This window comes from Cololabis saira, unplaced genomic scaffold (genome assembly GCF_033807715.1).
Source record: "Cololabis saira isolate AMF1-May2022 unplaced genomic scaffold, fColSai1.1 scf057, whole genome shotgun sequence".
Taxonomy (NCBI): domain Eukaryota; kingdom Metazoa; phylum Chordata; class Actinopteri; order Beloniformes; family Belonidae; genus Cololabis; species Cololabis saira.
Genome location: NW_026906221.1, coordinates 67,501 through 82,500, shown reverse-complemented (window position 1 = coordinate 82,500; position 15,000 = coordinate 67,501). Strand labels below are relative to the sequence as shown.

At 44.4% G+C, this 15,000-nt stretch overlaps 35 non-coding genes and 2 pseudogenes across 35 annotated transcripts in view; all 37 read left to right on the top strand.

Moving 5' to 3' along the window:
• The window catches only part of LOC133436002 (5S ribosomal RNA), a 119-nt gene extending 25 nt beyond the window's left edge, over positions 1 to 94 (top strand). Inside the window, exon 1 of the ribosomal RNA XR_009779811.1 lies at positions 1 to 94. This exon is cut by the window's left edge and continues 25 nt beyond it. This is a non-coding gene — a ribosomal RNA (5S ribosomal RNA).
• Positions 95 to 294: 200 nt separating this feature from the next.
• LOC133435835 (5S ribosomal RNA) lies at positions 295 to 413 on the top strand. The gene has a single exon (XR_009779652.1). It is a non-coding gene; the product is annotated as a 5S ribosomal RNA (ribosomal RNA).
• Positions 414 to 2,255: 1,842 nt separating this feature from the next.
• Positions 2,256 to 2,374, top strand: LOC133436070 (5S ribosomal RNA). Its single transcript, XR_009779878.1, has one exon. It is a non-coding gene; the product is annotated as a 5S ribosomal RNA (ribosomal RNA).
• A 217-nt stretch (positions 2,375 to 2,591) lies between these two features.
• LOC133435871 (5S ribosomal RNA) lies at positions 2,592 to 2,710 on the top strand. Its single transcript, XR_009779686.1, has one exon. It is a non-coding gene; the product is annotated as a 5S ribosomal RNA (ribosomal RNA).
• A 199-nt stretch (positions 2,711 to 2,909) lies between these two features.
• Positions 2,910 to 3,028, top strand: LOC133435922 (5S ribosomal RNA). Its single transcript, XR_009779735.1, has one exon. It is a non-coding gene; the product is annotated as a 5S ribosomal RNA (ribosomal RNA).
• Positions 3,029 to 3,245: 217 nt separating this feature from the next.
• LOC133436067 (5S ribosomal RNA) lies at positions 3,246 to 3,364 on the top strand. Its single transcript, XR_009779875.1, has one exon. It is a non-coding gene; the product is annotated as a 5S ribosomal RNA (ribosomal RNA).
• A 217-nt stretch (positions 3,365 to 3,581) lies between these two features.
• On the top strand, positions 3,582 to 3,700 carry LOC133435870 (5S ribosomal RNA). The gene has a single exon (XR_009779685.1). It is a non-coding gene; the product is annotated as a 5S ribosomal RNA (ribosomal RNA).
• A 199-nt stretch (positions 3,701 to 3,899) lies between these two features.
• LOC133436066 (5S ribosomal RNA) lies at positions 3,900 to 4,018 on the top strand. The gene has a single exon (XR_009779874.1). It is a non-coding gene; the product is annotated as a 5S ribosomal RNA (ribosomal RNA).
• A 217-nt stretch (positions 4,019 to 4,235) lies between these two features.
• Positions 4,236 to 4,354, top strand: LOC133435869 (5S ribosomal RNA). Its single transcript, XR_009779684.1, has one exon. It is a non-coding gene; the product is annotated as a 5S ribosomal RNA (ribosomal RNA).
• Positions 4,355 to 4,553: 199 nt separating this feature from the next.
• LOC133435921 (5S ribosomal RNA) lies at positions 4,554 to 4,672 on the top strand. Its single transcript, XR_009779734.1, has one exon. It is a non-coding gene; the product is annotated as a 5S ribosomal RNA (ribosomal RNA).
• A 217-nt stretch (positions 4,673 to 4,889) lies between these two features.
• LOC133436065 (5S ribosomal RNA) lies at positions 4,890 to 5,008 on the top strand. The gene has a single exon (XR_009779873.1). It is a non-coding gene; the product is annotated as a 5S ribosomal RNA (ribosomal RNA).
• Positions 5,009 to 5,225: 217 nt separating this feature from the next.
• Positions 5,226 to 5,344, top strand: LOC133435876 (5S ribosomal RNA). Its single transcript, XR_009779691.1, has one exon. It is a non-coding gene; the product is annotated as a 5S ribosomal RNA (ribosomal RNA).
• Positions 5,345 to 5,543: 199 nt separating this feature from the next.
• LOC133435827 (5S ribosomal RNA) lies at positions 5,544 to 5,662 on the top strand. The gene has a single exon (XR_009779644.1). It is a non-coding gene; the product is annotated as a 5S ribosomal RNA (ribosomal RNA).
• Positions 5,663 to 5,878: 216 nt separating this feature from the next.
• On the top strand, positions 5,879 to 5,997 carry LOC133435793 (5S ribosomal RNA). The gene has a single exon (XR_009779611.1). It is a non-coding gene; the product is annotated as a 5S ribosomal RNA (ribosomal RNA).
• A 199-nt stretch (positions 5,998 to 6,196) lies between these two features.
• Positions 6,197 to 6,315, top strand: LOC133436195 (5S ribosomal RNA; annotated as a pseudogene).
• A 205-nt stretch (positions 6,316 to 6,520) lies between these two features.
• On the top strand, positions 6,521 to 6,639 carry LOC133436171 (5S ribosomal RNA). Its single transcript, XR_009779972.1, has one exon. It is a non-coding gene; the product is annotated as a 5S ribosomal RNA (ribosomal RNA).
• Positions 6,640 to 6,855: 216 nt separating this feature from the next.
• LOC133435951 (5S ribosomal RNA) lies at positions 6,856 to 6,974 on the top strand. Its single transcript, XR_009779763.1, has one exon. It is a non-coding gene; the product is annotated as a 5S ribosomal RNA (ribosomal RNA).
• Positions 6,975 to 7,173: 199 nt separating this feature from the next.
• On the top strand, positions 7,174 to 7,292 carry LOC133436136 (5S ribosomal RNA). Its single transcript, XR_009779939.1, has one exon. It is a non-coding gene; the product is annotated as a 5S ribosomal RNA (ribosomal RNA).
• Positions 7,293 to 7,491: 199 nt separating this feature from the next.
• On the top strand, positions 7,492 to 7,610 carry LOC133436220 (5S ribosomal RNA). Its single transcript, XR_009780005.1, has one exon. It is a non-coding gene; the product is annotated as a 5S ribosomal RNA (ribosomal RNA).
• Positions 7,611 to 7,810: 200 nt separating this feature from the next.
• Positions 7,811 to 7,929, top strand: LOC133435980 (5S ribosomal RNA). Its single transcript, XR_009779790.1, has one exon. It is a non-coding gene; the product is annotated as a 5S ribosomal RNA (ribosomal RNA).
• Positions 7,930 to 8,146: 217 nt separating this feature from the next.
• LOC133435834 (5S ribosomal RNA) lies at positions 8,147 to 8,265 on the top strand. Its single transcript, XR_009779651.1, has one exon. It is a non-coding gene; the product is annotated as a 5S ribosomal RNA (ribosomal RNA).
• Positions 8,266 to 8,464: 199 nt separating this feature from the next.
• LOC133436194 (5S ribosomal RNA) lies at positions 8,465 to 8,583 on the top strand (annotated as a pseudogene).
• A 205-nt stretch (positions 8,584 to 8,788) lies between these two features.
• LOC133436107 (5S ribosomal RNA) lies at positions 8,789 to 8,907 on the top strand. The gene has a single exon (XR_009779913.1). It is a non-coding gene; the product is annotated as a 5S ribosomal RNA (ribosomal RNA).
• A 216-nt stretch (positions 8,908 to 9,123) lies between these two features.
• LOC133436219 (5S ribosomal RNA) lies at positions 9,124 to 9,242 on the top strand. Its single transcript, XR_009780004.1, has one exon. It is a non-coding gene; the product is annotated as a 5S ribosomal RNA (ribosomal RNA).
• A 199-nt stretch (positions 9,243 to 9,441) lies between these two features.
• On the top strand, positions 9,442 to 9,560 carry LOC133436135 (5S ribosomal RNA). Its single transcript, XR_009779938.1, has one exon. It is a non-coding gene; the product is annotated as a 5S ribosomal RNA (ribosomal RNA).
• A 199-nt stretch (positions 9,561 to 9,759) lies between these two features.
• LOC133436218 (5S ribosomal RNA) lies at positions 9,760 to 9,878 on the top strand. The gene has a single exon (XR_009780003.1). It is a non-coding gene; the product is annotated as a 5S ribosomal RNA (ribosomal RNA).
• Positions 9,879 to 10,095: 217 nt separating this feature from the next.
• LOC133435941 (5S ribosomal RNA) lies at positions 10,096 to 10,214 on the top strand. The gene has a single exon (XR_009779753.1). It is a non-coding gene; the product is annotated as a 5S ribosomal RNA (ribosomal RNA).
• A 1,824-nt stretch (positions 10,215 to 12,038) lies between these two features.
• Positions 12,039 to 12,157, top strand: LOC133435955 (5S ribosomal RNA). Its single transcript, XR_009779767.1, has one exon. It is a non-coding gene; the product is annotated as a 5S ribosomal RNA (ribosomal RNA).
• A 217-nt stretch (positions 12,158 to 12,374) lies between these two features.
• LOC133435944 (5S ribosomal RNA) lies at positions 12,375 to 12,493 on the top strand. The gene has a single exon (XR_009779756.1). It is a non-coding gene; the product is annotated as a 5S ribosomal RNA (ribosomal RNA).
• A 199-nt stretch (positions 12,494 to 12,692) lies between these two features.
• Positions 12,693 to 12,811, top strand: LOC133435920 (5S ribosomal RNA). Its single transcript, XR_009779733.1, has one exon. It is a non-coding gene; the product is annotated as a 5S ribosomal RNA (ribosomal RNA).
• Positions 12,812 to 13,028: 217 nt separating this feature from the next.
• On the top strand, positions 13,029 to 13,147 carry LOC133436190 (5S ribosomal RNA). Its single transcript, XR_009779991.1, has one exon. It is a non-coding gene; the product is annotated as a 5S ribosomal RNA (ribosomal RNA).
• Positions 13,148 to 13,364: 217 nt separating this feature from the next.
• LOC133435875 (5S ribosomal RNA) lies at positions 13,365 to 13,483 on the top strand. Its single transcript, XR_009779690.1, has one exon. It is a non-coding gene; the product is annotated as a 5S ribosomal RNA (ribosomal RNA).
• Positions 13,484 to 13,682: 199 nt separating this feature from the next.
• Positions 13,683 to 13,801, top strand: LOC133436039 (5S ribosomal RNA). The gene has a single exon (XR_009779848.1). It is a non-coding gene; the product is annotated as a 5S ribosomal RNA (ribosomal RNA).
• A 199-nt stretch (positions 13,802 to 14,000) lies between these two features.
• Positions 14,001 to 14,119, top strand: LOC133435826 (5S ribosomal RNA). The gene has a single exon (XR_009779643.1). It is a non-coding gene; the product is annotated as a 5S ribosomal RNA (ribosomal RNA).
• Positions 14,120 to 14,335: 216 nt separating this feature from the next.
• On the top strand, positions 14,336 to 14,454 carry LOC133436217 (5S ribosomal RNA). The gene has a single exon (XR_009780002.1). It is a non-coding gene; the product is annotated as a 5S ribosomal RNA (ribosomal RNA).
• A 199-nt stretch (positions 14,455 to 14,653) lies between these two features.
• Positions 14,654 to 14,772, top strand: LOC133435900 (5S ribosomal RNA). Its single transcript, XR_009779713.1, has one exon. It is a non-coding gene; the product is annotated as a 5S ribosomal RNA (ribosomal RNA).
• Positions 14,773 to 14,972: 200 nt separating this feature from the next.
• Positions 14,973 to 15,000, top strand: part of LOC133436169 (5S ribosomal RNA) — a 119-nt gene continuing 91 nt past the window's right edge. The window contains exon 1 of the ribosomal RNA XR_009779970.1: positions 14,973 to 15,000. This exon is cut by the window's right edge and continues 91 nt beyond it. This is a non-coding gene — a ribosomal RNA (5S ribosomal RNA).

The following is a 15,000-nucleotide window of genomic DNA, read 5'->3' as shown; positions in this document are numbered from 1 at the left end:
CGCCCGATCTCGTCTGATCTCGGAAGCTAAGCAGGGTCGGGCCTGGTTAGTACTTGGATGGGAGACGGCCTGGGAATACCAGGTGCTGTAAGCTTTTTCAACCAGCAGAGAACGCTCTCGCTTAATCTACCCACACATATTTCAACGTGGTAACAGCGACAGCTCACGTCCTAAAGTGTTTTGCACATGGTTAAGGCACTTTAATTCCAAACAAATAAAACCAACAAATAAATGACTTATATTCTATGACTTATCTTCAACTCCATATAAGAGGTATTTCAAGCTGCTGCTTCTGCTTACGGCCATACCAGCCTGGATGCGCCCGATCTCGTCTGATCTCGGAAGCTAAGCAGGGTCGGGCCTGGTTAGTACTTGGATGGGAGACCGCCTGGGAATACCAGGTGCTGTAAGCATTTTCAACCAGCAGAGAGCGCTCTCGCTTAATCTACCCACACATATTTCAACGTGGTAACAGCGACAGCTCACGTCCTAAAGTGTTTTGCACATGGTTAAGGCACTTTAACTCCAACAAATAAACGCTTCTAAATTATTATCACCAACAAATCAATGACTTATATTATATGACTTATCTTCAACTCCATATAAGAGGTATTTCAAGCAGCAGCTTCTGCTTACGGCCATACCAGCCTGGATGCACCCAATCTCGTCTGGGGCCTGTACTACGAAGCAAGTTCAACATATCCAGGATATCTTTTCCTTATCCAGATTCACTAAGCGGGACAATTGCAATCACGCTAAGCGGTCACACGACAGTGGTTATCAACTCGGTATATCAACCCAGGTTTCTCCAATCTGGATATGAGCGCGTGCACATAAAAGGGGCGGTGTTTTCAGCGCATGACCAATCGCAAGCATGGAGAAGTCCGCTGTCAGAGCCGCTTATTTCAGTAGCGAAGAGCAAACTATAATTTTACGGAAATATGATGAGTATAGGCATATAATACAGGCAAAAAGCAACACAGTTGCAGCTGCAAAATGCAGGAAAGACAGCTGGCAAAAGATCGCTGACTGTATAAATGTGTAAATTCATAGGGATATAAACATATATTTGAATATTCTGGGAATCTTAATCTTAAACTGTAAACCATGATCAGCAATATTAAAATAATAAAAGGCTTGCAATATTTCAGTTGATTTGTAATGAATCCAGAATGTATGACATTTTTTTGTTTTTGTGTTTGCATTACAGAAAATCACAATATTCTAATTTTCTGAGACAGTCCTGTATATATTGGTTCTATAACTATTGTTGTTGACCGATAACTTGTGCTGATGCTGTACCAAAGAATTGGGTTTTTTTATTTATTTTATTTTATTTTTTATTTTTTCAGGAGGGGGGTGTTTAGTATTTTAAAGTGACTTCTCAGAATGTTCGAGGGACGAAATTGAAAATCCCTTTTTTGCTATCCCCTTACAAATGCATCTTCTTTTTGATTTCTTCTTGATTTATTTATTTAATTGGTATTAGTTTTGGATTGACTGTACATCGGATTTTGGGTGATGATTTGTTTTATTTATTCATTGATTGATTTATTTTTTATTTTCTCCTCCACCTCTTTTTTCTTTTTTTCCTTTTTTCCTTTTTTTTTGATTTTTTTGGATCGTTCATACAGGGAAAGCAAAGGGGTTTTGGTGGCCCTGAATACGCGTTCTGTTCGGAGGGATCCTCTCACGATCCGCGCACCAAGCTCCACTGGATTCTCTTCGAAAGGGCATGCCATTTTCCAAGAGAGCTGATTGGTCAGTGGGCGGTGCTTTTACACCCGGCGATCTGTATCTCGAACATAACCTGCTCCGGAGCAGGTTAGCGGTTCAGCATAAGTTACCATGATGATGTGCCCCGATAAGAAGTGAACCACCGTCGTAGTCCTGAAAACCCAGGGTTAAACCTGAAGTTACCTCGCTAACCCCAAATCCCGCTTCGTAGTACAGGCCCCTGATCTCGGAAGCTAAGCAGGGTCGGGCCTGGTTAGTACTTGGATGGGAGACCGCCTGGGAATACCAAGTGCTGTAAGCTTTTTCAACCAGCAGAGAGCGCTCTCGCTTAATCTACCCACACATATTTCAACGTGGTAACAGCGACAGCTCATGTCCTAAAGTGTTTTGCACATGGTTAAGGCACTTTAACTCCAACAAATAAGTGCTTCTAAATTATTATCACCAACAAATCAATGACTTATATTATATGACTTATCTTCAACTCCATATAAGAGGTATTTCAAGCTGCAACTTCAGCTTACGGCCATACCAGCCTGGATGCGCCCGATCTCGTCTGATCTCGAAAGCTAAGCAGGGTCGGGCCCGGTTAGTACTTGGATGGGAGACCGCCTCGGAATACCAGGTGCTGTAAGCATTTTCAACCAGCAGAGAGCGCTCTCGCTTAATCTACCTACACATATTTCAACGTGGTAACAGCGACAGCTCACGTCCTAAAGTGTTTTGCACATGGTTAAGGCACTTTAACTCCAACAAATAAGCGCTTCTAAATTATTATCACCAACAAATCAATGACTTGTATTATATGACTTATCTTCAACTCCATATAAGAAGTATTTCAAGCTGCAGCTTCAGCTTATGGCCATACCAGCCTGGATGCGCCCGATCTCGTCTGATCTCGGAAGCTAAGCAGGGTAGGGCCTGGTTAGTACCTGGATGGGAGACCGCCTGGGAATACCAGGTGCTGTAAGCTTTTTCAACCAGCAGAGAGCGCTCTCGCTTAATCTACCCACACATATTTCAACGTGGTAAGAGCGACAGCTCACGTCCAAAAGTGTTTTGCACATGGTTAAGGCACTTTAACTCCAACAAATAAAACCAACAAATCAATGACTTATATTCTATGACTTATCTTCAACTCCATATAAGAGGTATTTCAAGCTGCAGCTTCTGCTTACGGCCATACCAGCATGGATGCGCCCGATCTCGTCTGATCTCGGAAGCTAAGCAGGGTCGGGCCTGGTTAGTACTTGGATGGGAGACCGCCTGGGAATACCAGGTGCTGTAAGCTTTTTCAACCAGCAGAGAGCGCTCTCGCTTAATCTACCCACACATATTTCAACGTGGTAACAGCGACAGCTCACGTCCAAAAGTGTTTTTCACATGGTTAAGGCACTTTAACTCCAACAAATAAGCGCTTCTAAATTATTATCACCAACAAATCAATGACTTATATTATATGACTTATCTTCAACTCCATATAAGAGGTATTTCAAGCAGCAGCTTCTGCTTACGGCCATACCAGCCTGGATGCGCCTGATCTTGTCTGATCTCGGAAGCTAAGCAGGGTCGGGCCTGGTTAGTACTTGGATGGGAGACCGCCTGGGAATACCAGGTGCTGTAAGCATTTTCAACCAGCAGAGAGCACTCTCGCTTAATCTACCTACACATATTTCAACGTGGTAACAGCGACAGCTCACGTCCTAAAGTGTTTTGCACATGGTTAAGGCACTTTAACTCCAACAAATAAGCGCTTCTAAATTATTATCACCAACAAATCAATGACTTGTATTATATGACTTATCTTCAACTCCATATAAGAAGTATTTCAAGCTGCAGCTTCAGCTTATGGCCATACCAGCCTGGATGCGCCCGATCTCGTCTGATCTCGGAAGCTAAGCAGGGTAGGGCCTGGTTAGTACCTGGATGGGAGACCGCCTGGGAATACCAGGTGCTGTAAGCTTTTTCAACCAGCAGAGAGCGCTCTCGCTTAATCTACCCACACATATTTCAACGTGGTAAGAGCGACAGCTCACGTCCAAAAGTGTTTTGCACATGGTTAAGGCACTTTAACTCCAACAAATAAAACCAACAAATCAATGACTTATATTCTATGACTTATCTTCAACTCCATATAAGAGGTATTTCAAGCTGCAGCTTCTGCTTACGGCCATACCAGCCTGGATGCGCCTGATCTTGTCTGATCTCGGAAGCTAAGCAGGGTCGGGCCTGGTTAGTACTTGGATGGGAGACCGCCTGGGAATACCAGGTGCTGTAAGCATTTTCAACCAGCAGAGAGCGCTCTCGCTTAATCTACCTACACATATTTCAACGTGGTAACAGCGACAGCTCACGTCCTAAAGTGTTTTGCACATGGTTAAGGCACTTTAACTCCAACAAATAAGCGCTTCTAAATTATTATCACCAACAAATCAATGACTTGTATTATATGACTTATCTTCAACTCCATATAAGAAGTATTTCAAGCTGCAGCTTCAGCTTATGGCCATACCAGCCTGGATGCGCCCGATCTCGTCTGATCTCGGAAGCTAAGCAGGGTAGGGCCTGGTTAGTACCTGGATGGGAGACCGCCTGGGAATACCAGGTGCTGTAAGCTTTTTCAACCAGCAGAGAGCGCTCTCGCTTAATCTACCCACACATATTTCAACGTGGTAAGAGCGACAGCTCACGTCCAAAAGTGTTTTGCACATGGTTAAGGCACTTTAACTCCAACAAATAAAACCAACAAATCAATGACTTATATTCTATGACTTATCTTCAACTCCATATAAGAGGTATTTCAAGCTGCAGCTTCTGCTTACGGCCATACCAGCATGGATGCGCCCGATCTCGTCTGATCTCGGAAGCTAAGCAGGGTCGGGCCTGGTTAGTACTTGGATGGGAGACCGCCTGGGAATACCAGGTGCTGTAAGCTTTTTCAACCAGCAGAGAGCGCTCTCGCTTAATCTACCCACACATATTTCAACGTGGTAACAGCGACAGCTCACGTCCAAAAGTGTTTTTCACATGGTTAAGGCACTTTAACTCCAACAAATAAGCGCTTCTAAATTATTATCACCAACAAATCAATGACTTATATTATATGACTTATCTTCAACTCCATATAAGAGGTATTTCAAGCAGCAGCTTCTGCTTACGGCCATACCAGCCTGGATGCGCCTGATCTTGTCTGATCTCGGAAGCTAAGCAGGGTCGGGCCTGGTTAGTACTTGGATGGGAGACCGCCTGGGAATACCAGGTGCTGTAAGCATTTTCAACCAGCAGAGAGCGCTCTCGCTTAATCTACCCACACATATTTCAACGTGGTAACAGCGACAGCTCACGTCCTAAAGTGTTTTGCACATGGTTAACGCACTTTAACTCCAACAAATAAGCGCTTCTAAATTATTATCACCAACAAATCAATGACTTATATTATATGACTTATCTTCAACTCCATATAAGAGGTATTTCAAGCTGCAGCTTCAGCTTACGGCCATACCAGCCTGGATGCGCCCGATCTCGTCTGATCTCGGAAGCTAAGCAGGGTCGGGCCTGGTTAGTACTTGGATGGGAGACCGCCTGGGAATATCAGGTGCTGTAAGCTTTTTCAACCAGCAGAGAGCGCTCTCGCTTAATCTACCCACACATATTTCAACGTGGTAACAGCGACAGCTCACGTCCTAAAGGGTTTTGCACATGGTTAAGGCACTTTAACTCCAACAAATAAAACCAACAAATCAATGACTTATATGCTATGACTTATCTTCAACTCCATATAAGAGGTATTTCAAGCTGCAGCTTCTGCTTACAGCCATACCAGCCTGGATGCGCCCGATCTCGTCTGATCTCGGAAGCTAAGCAGGGTCGGGCCTGGTTAGTACTTGGATGGGAGACCGCCTGGGAATACCAGGTGCTGTAAGCTTTTTCAACCAGCAGAGAGTGCTCTCGCTTAATCTACCCACACATATTTCAACGTGGTAACAGCAACAGCTCACGTCCTAAAGTGTTTTTCACATGGTTAAGGCACTTTAACTCCAACAAATAAGCGCTTCTAAATTATTATCACCAACAAATCACTGACTTGTATTATATACTTATCTTCAACTCCATATAAGAAGTATTTCAAGCTGCAGCTTCAGCTTACGGCCATACCAGCCTGGATGCGCCCGATCTCGTCTGATCTCGGAAGCTAAGCAGGGTCGGGCCTGGTTAGTACTTGGATGGGAGACCGCCTGGGAATACCAGGTGCTGTAAGCTTTTTCAACCAGCAGAGAGCGCTCTCGCTTAATCTACCCACACATATTTCAACGTGGTAAGAGCGACAGCTCACGTCCTAAAGTGTTTTGCACATGGTTAAGGCACTTTAACTCCAACAAATAAAACCAACAAATCAATGACTTATATTCTATGACTTATCTTCAACTCCATATCAGAGGTATTTCAAGCTGCAGCTTCTGCTTACGCCCATACCAGCCTGGATGCGCCCGATCTCGTCTGATCTCAGAAGCTAAGCAGGGTCGGGCCTGGTTAGTACTTGGATGGGAGACAGCCTGGGAATACCAGGTGCTGTAAGCTTTTTCAACCAGCAGAGAACGGTCTCGCTTAATCTAGCCACACATATTTCAACGTGGTAACAGCGACAGCTCACGTCCTAAAGTGTTTTGCATATGGTTAAGGCACTTTAACTCCAACAAATAAAACCAACAAATCAATGACTTATATCATATGACTTATCTTCAACTCCATATAAGAGGTATTTCAAGCTGCAACTTCAGCTTCAGCTTACGGCCATACCAGCCCGGATGCGCCCGATCTCGTCTGATCTCGGAAGCTAAGCAGGGTCGGGCTTGGTTAGTACTTGGATGGGAGACAGCCTGGGAATACCAGGTGCTGTAAGCTTTTTCAACCAGCAGAGAGCGCTCTCGCTTAATCTACCCACACATATTTCAACGTGGTAACAGCGACAGCTCACGTCCTAAAGTGTTTTGCACATCGTTAAGGCACTTTAACTCCAACAAATAAGCGCTTCTAAATTATTATCACCAACAAATCAATGACTTGTATTATATACTTATCTTCAACTCCATATAAGAAGTATTTCAAGCTGCAGCTTCAGCTTACGGCCATACCAGCCTGGATGCGCCCGATCTCGTCTGATCTCGGAAGCTAAGCAGTGTCGGGCCTGGTTAGTACTTGGATGGGAGACCGCCTGGGAATACCAGGTGCTGTAAGCTTTTTCAACCAGCAGAGAGCGCTCTCGCTTAATCTACCCACACATATTTCAATGTGGTAAGAGCGACAGCTCACGTCCTAAAGTGTTTTGCACATGGTTAAGGCACTTTAACTCCAACAAATAAAACCAACAAATCAATGACTTATATTCTATGACTTATCTTCAACTCCATATCAGAGGTATTTCAAGCTGCAGCTTCTGCTTACGGCCATACCAGCCTGGATGCGCCCGATCTCGTCTGATCTCGGAAGCTAAGCAGGGTCAGGCCTTGTTAGTACTTGGATGGGAGACCGCCTGGGAATACCAGGTGCTGTAAGCTTTTTCAACCAGCAGAGAGCGCTCACGCTTAATCTACCCACACATATTTCAACGTGGTAACAGCGACAGCTCACGTCCTAAAGTGTTTTGCACATGGTTAAGGCACTTTAACTCCAACAAATAAAACCAACAAATCAATGACTTATATTCTATGACTTATCTTCAACTCCATATAAGAGGTATTTCAAGCAGCAGATTCTGCTTACGGCCATACCAGCCTGGATGCGCCCGATCTCGTCTGATCTCGGAAGCTAAGCAGGGTCGGGCCTGGTTAGTACTTGGATGGGAGACCGCCTGGGAATACCAGGTGCTGTAAGCTTTTTCAACCAGCAGAGAACGCTCTCGCTTAATCTACCCACACATATTTCAACGTGGTAACAGCGACAGCTCACGTCCTAAAGTGTTTTGCACATGGTTAAGGCACTTTAATTCCAAACAAATAAAACCAACAAATAAATGACTTATATTCTATGACTTATCTTCAACTCCATATAAGAGGTATTTCAAGCTGCTGCTTCTGCTTACGGCCATACCAGCCTGGATGCGCCCGATCTCGTCTGATCTCGGAAGCTAAGCAGGGTCGGGCCTGGTTAGTGCTTGGATGGGAGACCGCCTGGGAATACCAGGTGCTGTAAGCATTTTCAACCGGCAGAGAGCGCTCTCGCTTAATCTACCCACACATATTTCAACGTGGTAACAGCGACAGCTCACGTCCTAAAGTGTTTTGCACATGGTTAAGGCACTTTAACTCCAACAAATAAACGCTTCTAAATTATTATCACCAACAAATCAATGACTTATATTATATGACTTATCTTCAACTCCATATAAGAGGTATTTCAAGCAGCAGCTTCTGCTTACGGCCATACCAGCCTGGATGCGCCCGATCTCGTCTGATCTCGGAAGCTAAGCAGGGTCGGGCCTGGTTAGTACTTGGATGGGAGACCGCCTGGGAATACCAGGTGCTGTAAGCATTTTCAACCAGCAGAGAGCGCTCTCGCTTAATCTACCCACACATATTTCAACGTGGTAAGAGCGACAGCTCACGTCCTAAAGTGTTTTGCACATGGTTAAGGCACTTTAACTCCAACAAATAAAACCAACAAATCAATGACTTATATTCTATGACTTATCTTCAACTCCATATAAGAGGTATTTCAAGCTGCAGTTTCTGCTTACGCCCATACCAGCCTGGATGCGCCCGATCTCGTCTGATCTCAGAAGCTAAGCAGGGTCGGGCCTGGTTAGTACTTGGATGGGAGACAGCCTGGGAATACCAGGTGCTGTAAGCTTTTTCAACCAGCAGAGAACGGTCTCGCTTAATCTAGCCACACATATTTCAACGTGGTAACAGCGACAGCTCACGTCCTAAAGTGTTTTGCATATGGTTAAGGCACTTTAACTCCAACAAATAAAACCAACAAATCAATGACTTATATCATATGACTTATCTTCAACTCCATATAAGAGGTATTTCAAGCTGCAGCTTCAGCTTCAGCTTACGGCCATACCAGCCTGGATGCGCCCGATCTCGTCTGATCTCGGAAGCTAAGCAGGGTCGGGCTTGGTTAGTACTTGGATGGGAGACAGCCTGGGAATACCAGGTGCTGTAAGCTTTTTCAACCAGCAGAGAGCGCTCTCGCTTAATCTACCCACACATATTTCAACGTGGTAACAGCGACAGCTCACGTCCTAAAGTGTTTTGCACATCGTTAAGGCACTTTAACTCCAACAAATAAGCGCTTCTAAATTATTATCACCAACAAATCAATGACTTGTATTATATACTTATCTTCAACTCCATATAAGAAGTATTTCAAGCTGCAGCTTCAGCTTACGGCCATACCAGCCTGGATGCGCCCGATCTCGTCTGATCTCGGAAGCTAAGCAGGGTCGGGCCTGGTTAGTACTTGGATGGGAGACCGCCTGGGAATACCAGGTGCTGTAAGCTTTTTCAACCAGCAGAGAGCGCTCTCGCTTAATCTACCCGCACATATTTCAACGTGGTAAGAGCGACAGCTCACGTCCTAAAGTGTTTTGCACATGGTTAAGGCACTTTAACTCCAACAAATAAAACCAACAAATCAATGACTTATATTCTATGACTTATCTTCAACTCCATATCAGAGGTATTTCAAGCTGCAGCTTCTGCTTACGGCCATACCAGCCTGGATGCGCCCGATCTCGTCTGATCTCGGAAGCTAAGCAGGGTCAGGCCTTGTTAGTACTTGGATGGGAGACCGCCTGGGAATACCAGGTGCTGTAAGCTTTTTCAACCAGCAGAGAGCGCTCACGCTTAATCTACCCATACATATTTCAACGTGGTAACAGCGACAGCTCACGTCCTAAAGTGTTTTGCACATGGTTAAGGCACTTTAACTCCAACAAATAAAACCAACAAATCAATGACTTATATTCTATGACTTATCTTCAACTCCATATAAGAGGTATTTCAAGCAGCAGATTCTGCTTACGGCCATACCAGCCTGGATGCGCCCGATCTCGTCTGATCTCGGAAGCTAAGCAGGGTCGGGCCTGGTTAGTACTTGGATGGGAGACCGCCTGGGAATACCAGGTGCTGTAAGCTTTTTCAACCAGCAGAGAACGCTCTCGCTTAATCTACCCACACATATTTCAACGTGGTAACAGCGACAGCTCACGTCCTAAAGTGTTTTGCACATGGTTAAGGCACTTTAACTCCAACAAATAAACGCTTCTAAATTATTATCACCAACAAATCAATGACTTATATTATATGACTTATCTTCAACTCCATATAAGAGGTATTTCAAGCAGCAGCTTCTGCTTACGGCCATACCAGCCTGGATGCGTCCGATCTCGTCTGATCTCGGAAGCTAAGCAGGGTCGGGCCTGGTTAGTACTTGGATGGGAGACCGCCTGGGAATACCAGGTGCTGTAAGCATTTTCAACCAGCAGAGAGCGCTCTCGCTTAATCTACCCACACATATTTCAACGTGGTAACAGCAACAGCTCACGTCCTAAAGTGTTTTGCACATGGTTAAGGCACTTTAACTCCAACAAATAAAACCAACAAATCAATGACTTATATTCTATGACTTATCTTCAACTCCATATAAGAGGTATTTCAAGCTGCAGCTTCTGCTTACGGCCATACCAGCCTGGATGCACCCGATCTCGTCTGGGGCCTGTACTACGAAGCAAGTTCAACATATCCAGGATATCTTTTCCTTATCCAGATTCACTAAGCGGGACAATTGCAATCACGCTAAGCGGTCACACGACAGTGGTTATCAACTCGGTATATCAACCCAGGTTTCTCCAATCTGGATATGAGCGCGTGCACATAAAAGGGGCGGTGTTTTCAGCGCATGACCAATCGCAAGCATGGAGAAGTCCGCTGTCAGAGCCGCTTATTTCAGTAGCGAAGAGCAAACTATAATTTTACGGAAATATGATGAGTATAGGCATATAATACAGGCAAAAAGCAACACAGTTGCAGCTGCAAAATGCAGGAAAGACAGCTGGCAAAAGATCGCTGACTGTATAAATGTGTAAATTCATAGGGATATAAACATATATTTGAATATTCTGGGAATCTTAATCTTAAACTGTAAACCATGATCAGCAATATTAAAATAATAAAAGGCTTGCAATATTTCAGTTGATTTGTAATGAATCCAGAATGTATGACATTTTTTTGTTTTTGTGTTTGCATTACAGAAAATCACAATATTCTAATTTTCTGAGACAGTCCTGTATATATTGGTTCTATAACTATTGTTGTTGACCGATAACTTGTGCTGATGCTGTACCAAAGAATTGGGTTTTTTTATTTATTTTATTTTATTTTTTATTTTTTCAGGAGGGGGGTGTTTAGTATTTTAAAGTGACTTCTCAGAATGTTCGAGGGACGAAATTGAAAATCCCTTTTTTGCTATCCCCTTACAAATGCATCTTCTTTTTGATTTCTTCTTGATTTATTTATTTAATTGGTATTAGTTTTGGATTGACTGTACATCGGATTTTGGGTGATGATTTGTTTTATTTATTCATTGATTGATTTATTTTTTATTTTCTCCTCCACCTCTTTTTTCTTTTTTTCCTTTTTTCCTTTTTTTTTGATTTTTTTGGATCGTTCATACAGGGAAAGCAAAGGGGTTTTGGTGGCCCTGAATACGCGTTCTGTTCGGAGGGATCCTCTCACGATCCGCGCACCAAGCTCCACTGGATTCTCTTCGAAAGGGTGTGCCATTTTCCAAGAGAGCTGATTGGTCAGTGGGCGGTGCTTTTACACCCGGCGATCTGTATCTCGAACATAACCTGCTCCGGAGCAGGTTAGCGGTTCAGCATAAGTTACCATGGCGATGTGCCCCGATAAGAAGTGAACCACCGTCGTAGTCCTGAAAACCCAGGGTTAAACCTGAAGTTACCTCGCTAACCCCAAATCCCGCTTCGTAGTACAGGCCCCTGATCTCGGAAGCTAAGCAGGGTCGGGCCTGGTTAGTACTTGGATGGGAGACCGCCTGGGAATACCAGGTGCTGTAAGCTTTTTCAACCAGCAGAGAGCGCTCTCGCTTAATCTACCCACACATATTTCAACGTGGTAACAGCGACAGCTCATGTCCTAAAGTGTTTTGCACATGGTTAAGGCACTTTAACTCCAACAAATAAGTGCTTCTAAATTATTATCACCAACAAATCAATGACTTATATTATATGACTTATCTTCAACTCCATATAAGAGGTATTTCAAGCTGCAACTTCAGCTTACGGCCATACCAGCCTGGATGCGCCCGATCTCGTCTGATCTCGGAAGCTAAGCAGGGTCGGGCCCGGTTAGTACTTGGATGGGAGACCGCCTCGGAATACCAGGTGCTGTAAGCATTTTCAACCAGCAGAGAGCGCTCTCGCTTAATCTACCTACACATATTTCAACGTGGTAACAGCGACAGCTCACGTCCTAAAGTGTTTTGCACATGGTTAAGGCACTTTAACTCCAACAAATAAGCGCTTCTAAATTATTATCACCAACAAATCAATGACTTGTATTATATGACTTATCTTCAACTCCATATAAGAAGTATTTCAAGCTGCAGCTTCAGCTTATGGCCAAACCAGCCTGGATGCGCCCGATCTCGTCTGATCTCGGAAGCTAAGCAGGGTAGGGCCTGGTTAGTACCTGGATGGGAGACCGCCTGGGAATACCAGGTGCTGTAAGCTTTTTCAACCAGCAGAGAGCGCTCTCGCTTAATCTACCCACACATATTTCAACGTGGTAAGAGCGACAGCTCACGTCCAAAAGTGTTTTGCACATGGTTAAGGCACTTTAACTCCAACAAATAAAACCAACAAATCAATGACTTATATTCTATGACTTATCTTCAACTCCATATAAGAGGTATTTCAAGCTGCAGCTTCTGCTTACGGCCATACCAGCATGGATGCGCCCGATCTCGTCTGATCTCGGAAGCTAAGCAGGGTCGGGCCTGGTTAGTACTTGGATGGGAGACCGCCTGGGAATACCAGGTGCTGTAAGCTTTTTCAACCAGCAGAGAGCGCTCTCGCTTAATCTACCCACACATATTTCAACGTGGTAACAGCGACAGCTCACGTCCAAAAGTGTTTTTCACATGGTTAAGGCACTTTAACTCCAACAAATAAGCGCTTCTAAATTATTATCACCAACAAATCAATGACTTATAGTATATGACTTATCTTCAACTCCATATAAGAGGTATTTCAAGCAGCAGCTTCTGCTTACGGCCATACCAGCCTGGATGTGCCTGATCTTGTCTGATCTCGGAAGCTAAGCAGGGTCGGGCCTGGTTAGTACTTGGATGGGAGACCGCCTGGGAATACCAGGTGCTTTAAGCATTTTCAACCAGCAGAGAGCGCTCTCGCTTAATCTACCCACACATATTTCAACGTGGTAACAGCGACAGCTCACGTCCTAAAGTGTTTTGCACATGGTTAAGGCACTTTAACTCCAACAAATAAGCGCTTCTAAATTATTATCACCAACAAATCAATGACTTATATTATATGACTTATCTTCAACTCCATATAAGAGGTATTTCAAGCTGCAGCTTCAGCTTACGGCCATACCAGCCTGGATGCGCCCGATCTCGTCTGATCTCGGAAGCTAAGCAGGGTCGGGCCTGGTTAGTACTTGGATGGGAGACCGCCTGGGAATATCAGGTGCTGTAAGCTTTTTCAACCAGCAGAGAGCGCTCTCGCTTAATCTACCCACACATATTTCAACGTGGTAACAGCGACAGCTCACGTCCTAAAGTGTTTTGCACATGGTTAAGGCACTTTAACTCCAACAAATAAAACCAACAAATCAATGACTTATATTCTATGACTTATCTTCAACTCCATATAAGAGGTATTTCAAGCTGCAGCTTCAGCTTACGGCCATACCAGCCTGGATGCGCCCGATCTCGTCTAATCTCGGAAGCTAAGCAGGGTCGGGCCTGGTTAGTACTTGGATGGGAGACCGCCTGGGAATATCAGGTGCTGTAAGCTTTTTCAACCAGCAGAGAGCGCTCTCGCTTAATCTACCCACACATATTTCAACGTGGTAACAGCGACAGCTCACGTCCTAAAGGGTTTTGCACATGGTTAAGGCACTTTAACTCCAACAAATAAAACCAACAAATCAATGACTTATATGCTATGACTTATCTTCAACTCCATATAAGAGGTATTTCAAGCTGCAGCTTCTGCTTACAGCCATACCAGCCTGGATGCGCCCGATCTCGTCTGATCTCGGAAGCTAAGCAGGGTCGGGCCTGGTTAGTACTTGGATGGGAGACCGCCTGGGAATACCAGGTGCTGTAAGCTTTTTCAACCAGCAGAGAGTGCTCTCGCTTAATCTACCCACACATATTTCAACGTGGTAACAGCGACAGCTCACGTCCTAAAGTGTTTTTCACATGGTTAAGGCACTTTAACTCCAACAAATAAGCGCTTCTAAATTATTATCACCAACAAATCACTGACTTGTATTATATACTTATCTTCAACTCCATATAAGAAGTATTTCAAGCTGCAGCTTCAGCTTACGGCCATACCAGCCTGGATGCGCCCGATCTCGTCTGATCTCGGAAGCTAAGCAGGGTCGGGCCTGGTTAGTACTTGGATGGGAGACCGCCTGGGAATACCAGGTGCTGTAAGCTTTTTCAACCAGCAGAGAGCGCTCTCGCTTAATCTACCCACACATATTTCAACGTGGTAAGAGCGACAGCTCACGTCCTAAAGTGTTTTGCACATGGTTAAGGCACTTTAACTCCAACAAATAAAACCAACAAATCAATGACTTATATTCTATGACTTATCTTCAACTCCATATAAGAGGTATTTCAAGCAGCAGATTCTGCTTACGGCCATACCAGCCTGGATGCGCCTGATCTCGTCTGATCTCGGAAGCTAAGCAGGGTCGGGCCTGGTTAGTACTTGGATGGGAGACCGCCTGGGAATACCAGGTGCTGTAAGCTTTTTCAACCAGCAGAGAGCGCTCTCGCTTAATCTACCCACACATATTTCAACGTGGTAACAGCGACAGCTCACGTCCTAAAGTGTTTTGCACATGGTTAAGGCACTTTAATTCCAAACAAATAAAACCAACAAATAAATGACTTATATTCTATGACTTATCTTCAACTCCATATAAGAGGTATTTCAAGCTGCTGCTTCTGCTTATGGCCATACCAGCCTGGATGCGC